At 44.8% G+C, this 12705-nt stretch overlaps 1 pseudogene; it reads right to left on the bottom strand.

The window, feature by feature from the left end:
• Positions 1-9278: 9278 nt before the first annotated feature.
• Positions 9279-12373, bottom strand: LOC139276886 (P2Y purinoceptor 1-like; annotated as a pseudogene).
• Between the last annotated feature and the right edge of the window lie 332 nt (positions 12374-12705).

A 12705-nucleotide genomic window follows, 5' to 3' on the forward strand; every position in this document is an offset into this window, starting at 1 on the left:
ACGCAGCTGCAAAACTCTTGCGTCAGCAGCTCATAAATGAATGCTTTGCGTGAACTTACATTGGTGACAGTTACAGTTGTGTTATGTTTCATCCTTGCCCGGCCTGGCCTGGCCAGGCCATGGTCATTGTTTCCAACTATTGTAGTGTTATTTTACCTTACATTATTAGAAGACACTTCAGGACAAACGTAAAGTTAAATAAAAATGTTTAATAATTAAAGACAAATTTGAAAATTTTTACAACAAACATATATAACACCCCCCCCCACCCCCCACAAAACCCCACAGTCAACAACATTTTTAACACAACAATATCACAACACCCTCCCACCATCCCCAACAGTGAACATTTAACAAACAATTATTTTTAACAAGAACTAAGAACTATATACAGCACCACCCCTCCCTACCTGCGGCCAGGCTTCCCTCCTGAACCTTGACCCCCCCTTGTAGTAAGCACCCATTTAAATCCCCGAGTAATGGGACCAGAACGTCTTGCAGCAGGGGACCTCAAGGCCTGCTTCTGTGGGGTTGGCCGGAGGTGGGGGTGGAGAGGTGACATCTGCAGAATCCAGAATCTCCTCAGTGGCTGGAGGAGAAGATGTTTCCGAAGAAACGTCTTCCGAGTCAGAAAGAAGTTCTTCCTCCTGTCTCGCATCTGTCGTGGTGCTTGGTGGGACCTTGGGGTGCAGTGCCGCAGTGCCGTCTCCCACTATCGCAAGCCACAAGGCATGGACAGCGTCAGTCGTTTGCCCCATTGCCACAACTATCCGATCCATGCCCTCCATTATTCGTGCAGACATTGTGGCAATGTTTCCGGTCAACCCACCAAACGCGTGGAGGAGCTCGCGATCTATGTCGATGCTTGCGCTTGACAGTGATACCATGTCCTCGTTAGGATCTGCCCATCACAACACGTGCCTACCTCGCCGACTCAACCTCCGTGGGGTTGGCATGGGCACTGTACACCTTGGAGTCACCTATGGCAAGCCGCTTGGCCCCGCTACTTCATCTGTCGATGAAAACGTGGCCGCAGTTACTACAGATGACAGGTGGTCATCTTCCTCCTCCTCAGCTGCCTCTTCTTCTGGACCTGTGGTGATGACCACCTACAGCAGCAAAGGGGTTCTTGCAGGGGCCCCCCTTTGTGCCTCAACAGTCTCGGTAGCTGCAAAACATAATTGAGGTTATTAGAAGAGAAGGGTAGACAAGAATGCTTGCGCTGCGCTGGCATATGTACGAGGAGCAACACTACTTCAATAAATGTGAACGAGAGACGTTACATATGATTACATCATATGGTTGTACATCTATGGCATTCTCTGCCCCAGAGATAGACAGATTTTTAAGCAATAAGGGAGTAAAGGGTTATGGGGAGCGGGCAGGGAAGTGGAGCTGAGTCCATGATCAGATCAGCCATGGTCTTTTGTTGAATGACAGAGCAGGCTCGAGGGACCAAATTGCTTACTCCTGCTCCTAGTTCTTATGTTCTTATGTTCTTAACCTGAGAGTAGTGTAGAAGCTGCATGCATAACATGACATCATTCATATATTATAATGAAATGCCGTTAAATTACTTTAAATTACCACTGCTTTACACATTACTCACGTGACCCAACAATGGGATCTGCACTACCACGGATGGCAGAACGACTGTGGCTGCCCACTAATCCTGCAGCATGTTCCTCCAAATCATTGAGCGGCTATACTTCAGCAGGATCTCCTCCAGTGCGCCTCTGCTCCGCCCAATTCTTAAGAAATCTTCCTCTGCAAACGTGACAAGAGCATAGCATAAGCTAATTGTCTAGGTACTATTATGGAAAGACAACAGATTCTAACGTTATATGCTAAAACAGTTTGTATCCACAATGGATGCATGATTATAACATCCACGTTCAGAGGAAATATTTAATAAGATTGTGTTTAGGAACTAATGCTGGACTCCAAACATCTCACGTACAATCTCCAGGAAGGGGTCCATCCACGGGCCGTTGCATTTGGCGTCTGAGGGGAGGTAGGTGGTTTATTTGACTCAATGGAGATCTCCCGGGTGGGGGAATCAGGACTGCTGGTGAGCTCTGCAATGACAGAAGTGTAATGAGAGGGGGCACCATGTCCCTGGGCTGTGCTCGGAGACCTCCGTATGGCCGGAGCTAATGTCCCAAAGTGTCCCAGGGTAGACAGTGAGCCAGGGCAGGTCTTCCCCAGTCCAGGCTGAGTCACTGTGTGAGTGACAGCAGCCAGAGAGACTCACAGTTTGGGTAAAGGTGATCGGACCCCTCAGTGCTCAATCGTGCCCCATCCACCAACGTAACCAAAAAGGAGATGGTGCCCAAATTAGACTTAAACGGCACAGGTTCTGATCTCGGTTCAAATCTTAGCAGGGAAGCTGTGCAACATGACCCAGCTTTATTACAATCCGGCAGATTTACATATTCAGTGGATCATTACAATTTAAAATGTCATAATTTAATACTTACTCTTGCGGAAGCAACCAGGCTGTTCCACCTCTTGCAGCACTTGCCTGACTCATGCCTATCGTGGGACACCAAGGAAACAATATCGGCGATCTCGCCCCATACTTTTTGATAAATCCGGGGTGGAAATTTCCCACGCCCACCCCGGGTTAATTGGCCCCACCGAGTCTCGACCTCATTCAGTAAGGCCTCATTAGCTTCGTCTGCTTTTGCCCTCCTTCTCCCTGCAACCTCCTGCAGACTCTCTCCCGAATCCTCCTGCGACATCTGCATCATATTAACTTTAAGCACTCCTTCACAATCAATCTTCTTCAAAAGCTTCCTTTTCTCTCTTCCTCCCTTTGCCTTCTGAGCATGTGCAGATGACCCCTGACCTCCCGAATCGGGGGAAAAGTTATTTGCTAAAAAAAAGCACAGGCGCAGAACGATTGTTACTATGGACGCCAGCCTTGCATGACTGAATGCATCGCTAAGGCCCATTTCACATCGCTAAGGCTATCGCCCAAAATAAAAAGCCGAAACTAGCAGTCAAAAAATGGGCGATATTCCAGCGATCCTAAAAAATTTAAATTCACAAAGGCCGGAAATATCGCCCATTTTGGGGCGATAGCGATCATAGTGGAACGTCTTTGCCTGCAAAGAATTAGCAAAATAAAATATTTACTTATAACAGATCAAATTGTGTCTGATTCAGAGAGAGCCAACATGGATTTGTAAATGGCAGGTGATGTCTAATGAACCTATTTGAATTTTTTGAGGAAGTAACTAAAGTAGTAGACAGGGGAATGTCTATGGATATAGTTTATATATGGACTTCCAGAAGGCTTTCGATAAGGTTCCGCATAAGAGCCTGTTAGCTAAACTTAGAGCTCATGGAATTAAAGGCAAGTCATTGACCTGGTCGGGAGATTGGTTAGGCAGTAGGAGACAGAGAGTAGGGAAATTGGGTATCTACTCCAATTGGAAGGAAGCGACTAGTGGCGTCCCACAAGGATCTGAGCTAGGACCTTAACTATTCCATATATTTATTATTGACATAGATAACACAATAGAAAGCCATATATCCAAGTTTGCCAATGACACAAATATGGTAGCATAGTGTAGACAAGAGACAATTAAGTGAGTGGGCAAAACTGTAGCAGATGGATTTCAACGCAGATAAGTGTGAGGCCATCCATTTTGGATCATTAAAGGATAGATCCGAGTATTGTTTAAATGGTGATAAGCTAGGAACAGTGGAGGTTCGCAGAGTTTTAGGGGTCCATGTATACAGATCCCTAAAATGTAGCGATCAGGTACAAAAATAATCAAAGAGGCTAATAAAATATGGTAGCATAATGTAGACCTTTATATCTAGATAGATAGAATATGGGCTCAATTTTCCCCAGTTATTTGCACCGTTTTTTTGGCGTGCACCGCTTTTTTTGACGTAAGTTAAAAATGTAAAATTTCCCCAAGGAATGTGCGGCAATTATTTATGATTTTTTTAGGTTCCTTTTTTTTGCATTATTGGGTGCGTAACCTGATGTCTGCGCCAGATTTTGTCAATTATGGAAGTTTGCCCCCCAAAAATTCTCCTAGGTCGGTGTGTGTGACCACTCCCGAAAAACCTTCTGGTGAGTTAAGAAAAAGCAGCGCACATTGAAAAATCGGCGCAGAAAGACGTGATTGTTTTTCAGTCAGCAAAGTTTTGGAGGGAGTCAAGAAGACTTAAATATGTATAATAAATACTTTTTTTTTTAACCTTATAATGCAGTAAATAAAAGTTTGATGGAATTCAGTAAGTTTTGACATTTTTTCAACTGACACGACAACACCGAAAGTCTGCAAACAGTGCTGGAGGGTCAGAGCGTCGGCCGGCAAAATCAGTTCCGCACCCGGACACAGGGGCTCGGCTGCAAAAGAAGCCCGGGGGTGGGGGGCTGTGGAAGTCAATCAGAAGGCATCGGAAGCCTGCACTACCCATCAAATCAAGCCAGGGTGGGTGGGGGGCTGTGGAAGGCGATTGGAAGGCATCACAAGAATGCACTATGCATCAAATGTAGCCTGGGCTACGTGTTCTACTCCCCTGAGATTGTCGTTCAGTTCACTATTGTGTGCTGCATGCTGTATAACTTAGCCATCATGAGGCAGCAGTAGATGGTAGTAGAAGACCCACCTGAGCTGAGAGTGGATAATGATGAGGAAGGTGCAGACGATGGGGAGGAGGAAGAGGACGAGGAAACCATGCAACTACCTGAACCTGGAGCACGACAACGGAGGAGAGTGGGCCGTCGTGCCCCTTTCACGATTACTCGGCCCTCGCACCAGCAACTCATCCGTGAACCATTTGCTGCCTGAAGGCTCAGCGGCAACTATTCCACATGGACCATGCTTCCGTAATGTTGTGTTGTGTTAATAGAACAAATGATGGAAATGATTCTTGTTTACTTCAAAAGTTGTGTTAATAATTGAACAAATAATGGAAATGATTCTTCTTGAGTTCCAAAATTTGTGTTAATAATGGAACAAATAATGTAAATGATTCAGTTATAATTTAAAATATATTTTATTCAAAAGTTTAACAAATATGTGTTTGTACTTAACTTTAATAAACATATTCTTGTATCAAACTTTAAAGTTTTCATTTAAGATCACTTACAAACTTTAAGATCACTTACAAACTATGATCACTTACAAACTTTATCACTACTTACTAACTCTTAAACTTGTAAATTTACATAACTTACAAAAATTTTTTAATTTGAGAACAGTTACAATAGTAACAATAATAATAACAACAACAGTAGCAGCAAAGAAAGGCTGCACCCATCTCTCCTCCACCTTATTCTAAGACCGCTCGCTGTGCTTGGTCTTGGTGACTCCACCCCTGCCCGCAGATGGTGGCGCAGCGTTTCTCGGGTTGGTACCAAGCTTATTCTTTCGAACATCTCAGGTAATGTGCACTTCTTGATGGTGGGTGGAGGGGCGGAGGCGACAGGCAGTAATGCAGAAGGCCTGGCCTGGGCCTCTTCAGAGGCTTGTCTGGGGAGTGGAGTGGGAGTGGCACTTGATTCCGTCAATGGGATGGGGTCTGGGCATGTTCCCTTATTGCAGCAGCTAACTCCAAAATTCCTTCCCTCATGTGCCCTGACAGTGTCTCAACTACCTACAACATTCCCTCCCTCATGTTCGCCAACAGTGTCTCAGCTACCTGTGACATGCCCTCCCTCATGTTGAGCAACATTGTGTCAACTACCTGCAACATTCCCTCCCGCATGTTCACTGACAGCGCATCAGCTACTTGCGACATTCCCTCCCTCATGCGCAGCGACATTGTTTCGGGTGACTGAGATATTCCCTTCCTCATGTTCATGGACAGCCTTCCCATTTCTTGTGAGAGTGTTGTTACTTCTCCCTCATTACCCACCCCACTGATGGTGGCCAGGAGTGATCGGGTAAGGTCAATGCTCTCCTCACTCATTGCCATGATGTGAACCATATCTGTTAGATCCTGCACCTCAGGAGAGCGCGGTTGAGCTCTCCTTGTCCTCCTCACCCTGGGTGTGGCTCGCAGCACCTCAGTGGGACCCACAGCCTCGGATGATGGGGTCCTGAGTATGTCTATCCCGGTATGAAAGCACCCCCCACCCCTCTCCCCATGCCACTCCTATTCCGAGCCGAATGGCCCCCTGCAATCCCATTGTTACAAAGAGATTGAGAAAATATCTCCAAAGAAATTGGTCAGTGAGCTCATGAGTGACATGAGTTGATTATAGCCAGCTCACAATATTAATCATAGTGCTACTAATTATGATCTATTCTTACTTTTAGTCTTTATTTTAATTAAACAATTCTACTGGTTCTATGAGTTAATGACAGGTGGATCTTTAAAAATGACAAACAACGTACAAGTTACACAAAACAAATATTCAGTGTTGAAACAGAATCCCATATTACACCTTAATTGAACTAACCGTTAAGACTGACTGTCAAAGGGCATTCCATCTGCTGTTAACTCAGCCTCTGACTATCCCAAGCCAAATAGCTCCCCGCTCCCAGTACAGATGTTGCTCCTATCCTGGGCTGAATAGCTCCATGCCCCCGGTGCTGCTCCTATCCCAGGCCAAATGGCCCCCCGGTGCCACCACTATCCTGGGCCAAAAGGCTCCCCACCCCCCCTCCCCCGGTGCCATGTCTTCAGCTCCGCTAAAACAATAGCGTCTTCTATGCGCCGATTTGCTTACGTGCAGATAAGGTTTTCCAGAATGGTGCATTGTGCCGCTTTTGAAAAATCCTAGTTGGCCAAACACACATAAATGGCCAGAAATGGCAAATGGCGCTGCTGGTAGTCAGCATCCCCAGTGACATCAAGAAATCGGGAACTGGAAAAATTGGTCCTAAGTAGTTTAGGATGATGTAGAAACCTTGGTGAAACTTGTAGATTTAGGTCTGCTGCAAAAAATACAGCAGAAGCCAAAAATGGTGGCGAAATGGGGCCCTTGATTCTTTGCCATCAGGACACCTAGGGATGGTCAGTAAATGGTCCCTGACCTGTGAACAAATTAAACAAAGACTATTGTGAGAAAGGGTGTGTACAAAACCAATATCAAAAACAATATCACCCCCAGAAAATTATGCAAACAAAGGCATGCAGGAACAGATATTCAAAATGTAAAAGGAACTTTTGATGAAGTAATAGTCAGTCAAACACAATATAAGAAATAAATACTTAAAGGCTATTTGTTACAAGCAAGCAGGGCAAAAGGAGTGACTAGGTAAAAAATATCACTAACTTCATCATAGGACCAATTTGTATAGAATCAATTCAGTTTGGGACCTCAACTGAAGATCTTGCATACGGCTTGTGAGGCCGCCAAAAAGTCAGAAATTGATCTTATCACTTTGGGATTGTGGTGCTTGGAACATATTCAGCGAGTTATGGTCACAGAGTGTGTGGTTCAGGTCCAGGATAATCATCTCCAAAGAGCCCACTGTGAATGAGGCATTTCCATAACTTCATCAGGAGCAGGTGAAAAGAAAGCCCTTCCAATACCAATTTTCAGTTATGGTCTGGTGGCATAAAGGTGGGTTCAATTCTGGTACAAAATCATAGAATCTTACAACACAGAAGGAGCTCATTCAGTCCATCTTGCCAGTGTTGGCTCTTTGAAAGGGCTAACCAATTAGTCCCACTACCCTGTTCTTTCCCCTTTGCCCTGCACATTTTTTTCTTCCCAAGTATCTATCCAATTCCCTTTTGAAAGTTACGATTGAATCTGCTTCCACCACCCTTTCAGGCAGCACGTTCCAGATCATCACAACTTGCACCTGCTGATCTCCCTGTCATGCGTTCTTTCATATTGAAAACTTCAAACATTAAATAATATTTTTTAAGGTGCTTTAAAAACAACTTCCACTATTTAAACTTGACTTGGCAATTGCCAAAGAACTGTGCAGCTTGCTTATGGGGGACCTATTTGCTCTCCAAGCTCCCATGAAAGCTCAATTATAAGAGGTCCTTTAAGTGCTCCTCTTTTAAAGCACCTCCAATCTTGCTGAAGTCTTGATCAATTGTTGAATTACAGTAAGTTTATGATCAAGTTTATGAATGAAATGCCCCAGAGATTGGATCTCTATTGTTTCTGCTCTGCATAAAAGACATGGGGATCATTTTCAAGTTCACCACATGGCGGGTCAACTGGAGTGGATGTCCTGCCTTTTATAGAACCTGCTCGTTTTTCATTACATTTCAATTAGCGGTTCTACTGCGGGTGGGTTGTAGATTTTTGTTGGGTAAGGGTATTGAGGAATATCGAACGAAGACGGATAAATGCAGCTAAGTTACTGATCAGCCATGAGCTCACTGAATGGCTTGAGGAACTGAATGGCCTACTCCTGTTCCTATGATCATAGGGGCTCTCTCAGGTTACCGCCAATGGGGTGACGTTGAAAATCACCAAGTAGTCAGATGTTACTCCAGCAGTTCTGCATGTGTACAAACTGCACTTCCCAAACCCGTGACCTCTATTACAAACCATCCCAACTTGGAAATATATCGCTATTCCTTCCTTCATCGTAGCTGGGACAAAGTCCTAGAACTCTCTACCTAACAGCACTGTTGGAGTAACTTTATCACACAGGCTGCAATGGTTGAAGAAGGCGGCTCACCACCATCTTCTCAGGCAAACTAGGGATAGGCCATAAATGCTGGCCTTATCAGTGACACCTGTGTCCCAGGAATTCATTTTAAAAAATCTCAGAAATCTAACAATTTAAACATAAAATGGTGGAAATGGGTTCATTTTCAGCTACGTTAAGAGAAAAGTATTTTTAATGCCTAACCTTCTTAATGTGTAAATTATGTTGTTTTTACTGGCCACTGCCTACTATCCATGTGTCCATTACTTGTGATTTAGCTGTACCTCTTGTCTCATGAAAACTCTCAGCACTTTCCCTGAGCAAAACAACGAAGAAACAGTTGCTATTTAGAGATGTTCCCAAAAGTCCAGTATTCATTGCGTCTTTGATTGACACACAAAAGCACATCCAATGTTTTACATTATAAGTTTGCAACTTGGGGTTGAAATTAACCAAACAAGCCAACAGTGCACAAAAAAGCTGTAAGTGCGAGTGGACCTCTAATGCTGCAAGTACGTTTAATGCAGAAAACAAACAGTAGAAAATTTAAATCAGAAATGACAAAATCATCACATGCACAGCGCACAGTTTGTTGTGACTGAGCTGGTTTCACAGTCTGCAAAGGGGTCTTCACAATACTGAGGTGTTTTCCTACATTGTCAGAACTTCAATGACCTAAATTCACTGCCAATTTTGATACTTGTTTATTAATTTGGAACACCTGAAAGAAAACAAGAAACACACAGTAGTAGCACATTGTGTACTGTGCTGTAACGTACTGTGCCTAATTACAGTGGTCAAAAGTGTCTACACTCTTCATTTTTGGAAACATATCCTTCCTACTTCAGATTGCAGATGCTTGTTATCACCTCATAGACGCAGAGATAATGACAGAAATCATCGCAACATAGCATAGTGCTGAAACTGAGATTAGTGCACAAGATCAGAAGAGGGCATTGCCCACTCCTTTTTAAGGATAAAAATTGTAAAAGGTTTCAAACATCAGCCAAAAACAGATAATATCCTTTAAAACAGGCCTGATATTCAGTGCACTTTAGCCTCTGTGGGGAACAGTTGCTGGACTAACAGTCCAGAGGACTAGATTTATAATCTGCAGAAATGAGTTCAAATCCCACCATGGCAGCTGGGGAATTTAAATTAAATTACATAAATTAAATAAATCATATGGCTGACTTTTAACTTCTCTCTGAAATAGCCTAGGAAGCCACTCCATTTTATTCAAGAATGCAGCTCACCACCACCTTCACGAGGGCGATTAGAGATGGGCAATAAATGCTGGCCTTGCAGGCGACGCCTACATCCCGTGAATAAATAAAATTTCCTCATCAACTCTGTGCTCCCCACAACCATAGGGACCACAGATGCCTTATTTTTGTTCTAAAAACTGTTCTCTGCCACAACCAAAGCAGGGACTGTATATTGAGCAATAAGAAAAATTGCGATTCATGGCTTCAACAAAGGTGTTTACAATGATAATGAACTGTGTGTGAAAGCAGCTTCTGGACAGCACAGTACCTCTAATCTCACCACTGATTGCAGTAATAACCCAGAGTTTTGTAAACGTATTTTTGCAACTAATCAGTGAAGATAAAAAAGAAAATGTCTGCAAATATTGGAAGACAGGTAATATAGGAAAAATGCAGCATTGCCCATCATTCTCACGGACCAAGTGGGCACATGGACCACTTCGGGTGTATTTCTGGTGTCTGCCTGCCCATGTTTCTGGCCCCCTGAGCCAAGGGAGACGATCTACAATAATCCTTTAAATAAAGTCATTTTGAGTACCTTTGGGTGTCCCAACAGTTCTCTTACATGGACCACACTGATGCAGTAATAATTTAATAGGTTTTTTACATATTCATTCATGGGATGTGGACATCACTGGCAAGGCTAGCATTTATTGCCCCTCCCTAATAGCGATTGAGAAGGTGATGGTGAGCTGCCTTCTTGAACCGCTGCAGTCCTTGTAGTGAAGTGCTGTTAGGGATGGAGTTCCAGGATTTTGACCCAGCGATGATGAAGGAATGACAATACATTTCCAAGTAAGGGTGGTGTGTCACTTGGAGGGGAACTTGCAGGTGATGATATTCCCATGTGCCTGCTGCCTTTGTCCTCCTAGATGGTAGAGGCTGCAGGTTTGGGAGGTGTTGCCAAAGAATCCTTGGTGAGTTGCTGCAGTGCATCTTGTAGATGATACACACTGCACCCACTGTATGTTGGTAGTACAGGGAGTGAATGTTTAAGGCGGTGGATGGGGTGCCAATGAAGCAGGCTGCTTTGTCCTGGATTGCGTTGAGCTTCTTGAGTGTTGTTGGAGCGGTACTCATCCAGGCAAGTGGAGTGTATTCCATCACACTCCTGACTTGTGCCTTGTAGATGGTGGAAAGGCTTTGGGGAGTCAGGAGTTAAGACAGGTTAGATAGGTGGAAAGGAGAATAAAAGGGACATGGAACCAGGATGGGCAAATGGGATTTGGACTATTTGCTTATGTGGAGGATAAACGCCAGCTCTGTTGAACGACCTGTAAATTCTATGCCAGTCAATGAGAGTGGGAGCCTCACAAGCTGTGGCCATTCAGAAGGTGCGGAGTGACTGACAAACGTCGACCATTGAAGATGAGCCCGTAACAGGAAGAAAGTGAGCGGACTGTGCTCACAAAGGCCAGCAAACAGGCTGAGAAGAGAAGCTGGTCCAGAGCAGTGGAGCAGCAGGTTTGCTGGTTGGAGGGACAGAGACAGTCCTGGACTGTGGGAGCAGTAGAACTCAAGGCTGTATGAGCATGTGGAGGGCAAGGCATACCCAGGGCCAATACTGGAAGGAATGTTTAAAACCTAAAGAATAAAATTTAAAATTAAATGTAGGAACAATGTCTGAATTCACCTCACACATTTCACTGGAGCTTTGAGGCAACATTCAGTAAGTTGCTAAACAGTGCCATCTGGCATCAACATTTCAATTTGACCCATCATCCCTTTTGTCTCTCTAATCTCTCTGTCTTCCACCCTATCACAGACCTTCCCTTTTGTTCTTTCCTCCCCTCCCCCTTTCAGTGCATGTTAAAAATCTGTTCTTTTCCAACACTCTCCAGTTCTGAGGAAGGGTCATCCATCCGAAACTTTAACTCTGCTTCCTCGCCACAGATGCTGCCTGACCTGCTGAGATTTCCAGCATTTTGTGTTTTTATTCCAGATTCCAGCATCCGCAGTATTTTGCTTTTGTGCTCATTCCCCGTAGTGTCGTGGCATTTTGTGCCAGCGGCATTTTGGTGAAGTATAAATCCACCGAGGTTTGGGTTAGGACCAGCCCCCAGACCAAGATACTGGTCAGCGCCGAGTGTCGGCGTCTCCACCGGCCCATCACCTTCATGGGGTGCACGATGCCCAGGTAGCGCTGGACACTGATACAAGTGAGGAATCCGATGCTCCTGTACAAGTTCAGGTGGAAAATCAGCCTCGTTAACCAGCAAAAGTCTTCCCAAAAATCCAGCGGCCATGACTGGCATAGTAGGACACCAGGAAGGGCAAGGTGATGACATACAGCAGATCCGCCAAGCCCAGGGTAAACACAAACAAGTTCACGCTGGTCCACTTCCTCCGCTGCAAACATATGGCGAGCAAGACCCAGCAATGCCCCAGGAAACCCACCACAAATACAATAACGTGGACGGCGGACTGGAATTGCTATCTGAAGTTCTGGTTGACTTTACAATACGTCTGGTTGACTGGCTCGGGTGCGGATGTCACATCCCCTGGCATGGTCAGATCACTTTTAACCAGCCGCAAACTCGAGAGAAGCTTTTCGAATGGCAGATCCAACCTTACACATCGGCAGCAAGGGGAGTAAAGATCACGACCAGTGAGCTGGCCTCTGCGAGCAGCATTCCTCCGTGGTGTACTTCTCTAATCCCTGCTTCTGGTGAGCCTGTCACTTTGCTGCCGAGTGAGTGGGTGAATTTGACTGGCTGTTTAAACCCAAAGGAGTGTGCGCTTCACGGCATAAAGGGAGTAACGTGCCCCGTAATTATAAAGCTTGCCCATCTCCTGAAGCTGAAACGTCGGTTTTGCGCAATTACCAAGAATAATGCGTG

Source organism: Pristiophorus japonicus, chromosome 12, assembly GCF_044704955.1.
Source record: "Pristiophorus japonicus isolate sPriJap1 chromosome 12, sPriJap1.hap1, whole genome shotgun sequence".
Classification (NCBI taxonomy): Eukaryota; Metazoa; Chordata; class Chondrichthyes; family Pristiophoridae; genus Pristiophorus; species Pristiophorus japonicus.